The following is a 1,033-nucleotide window of genomic DNA, read 5'->3' on the forward strand; positions in this document are numbered from 1 at the left end:
ACATAGCGTGTTTTCTGATACAGGAGGAAATATTGGGGGTTGGCGGTCTTGGTCGCAAAGGGTAGAATTTGCTGCAAAGTTCTTGACAAAGAGTTTGGCTTTGTCTGATGCTGACGAGATTACCTCAGGTCCATTGATAATAGTTGGGATGGAGCACACGCTTCTGTTCAGGATTCTGTTTGCTATTTGCCAAAACTGGTGGGAACCAAGCCGCTGCTCAGCTACTTTGGACTTAACAGATTGAGCATACAACTCTCTTGCGTTCCTTATTACTTTCTTACAATGGTTGCTGGCAGTCCTGAAAACGGCTTTAGTTTCCATACATCTATTACGTTTGAAGCAGTGGAAAAAGTGATTTCTGTGCGCAATGGCAGCAGCACATTCTGGAGAGAACCATGGCTGGCTGTTAGGTTTTTTCTGAAACTTTTTAGAGGGTATGAAATGGTCAATACCTACAATTAACCATTCAGTTAGGTCTAATACTATAGAGGACACATCCTTTTTAAACATGGAATGCAGAGGTAGATCAGATATAAATGTACGGAAGCTATCCCAGTCAGCCTTAGTGTATCGATATACTGTACGATGAAGAGGTACATCTGGGGACTTATTACATTTCATTTTTATCTTAATTGATACAACAGAGTGGTCGGAAGATCCAAGAGGCGACAGAACAGAAACTGAACATAGTTCAGGGCAAGTTGTGAGAAAAAGGTCTAGTAGGCTCGCATACTGGCCATCATTATCGGGCACACGGGTAGGTTCCTGAACAATCTGAGTGAGGTCATAGGCAATGGAGAAATCATGACAGAACCTCCCCTCATCATCGGTCTTGTTTGAGTGGGTCAACCATTCAACGTTGTGATCATCCAGAGCCTATTTTAACAGTTTTATACGGCCATTTCAAAAAGAGGGGAGATATAACACATGAGAATTATTTGGAATCCACTCTTTTCTTGTCTTCATTTCACCTCGTTTCTTAACAATAGTAGCAAGTTTTTATCTCCCTTTATCATTGGGAATATATATATAT

Source organism: Euprymna scolopes, chromosome 12 (genome assembly GCF_053919585.1).
Source record: "Euprymna scolopes isolate OS-2025 chromosome 12, ASM5391958v1, whole genome shotgun sequence".
In the NCBI taxonomy this organism is placed as follows: Eukaryota; Metazoa; Mollusca; class Cephalopoda; order Sepiida; family Sepiolidae; genus Euprymna; species Euprymna scolopes.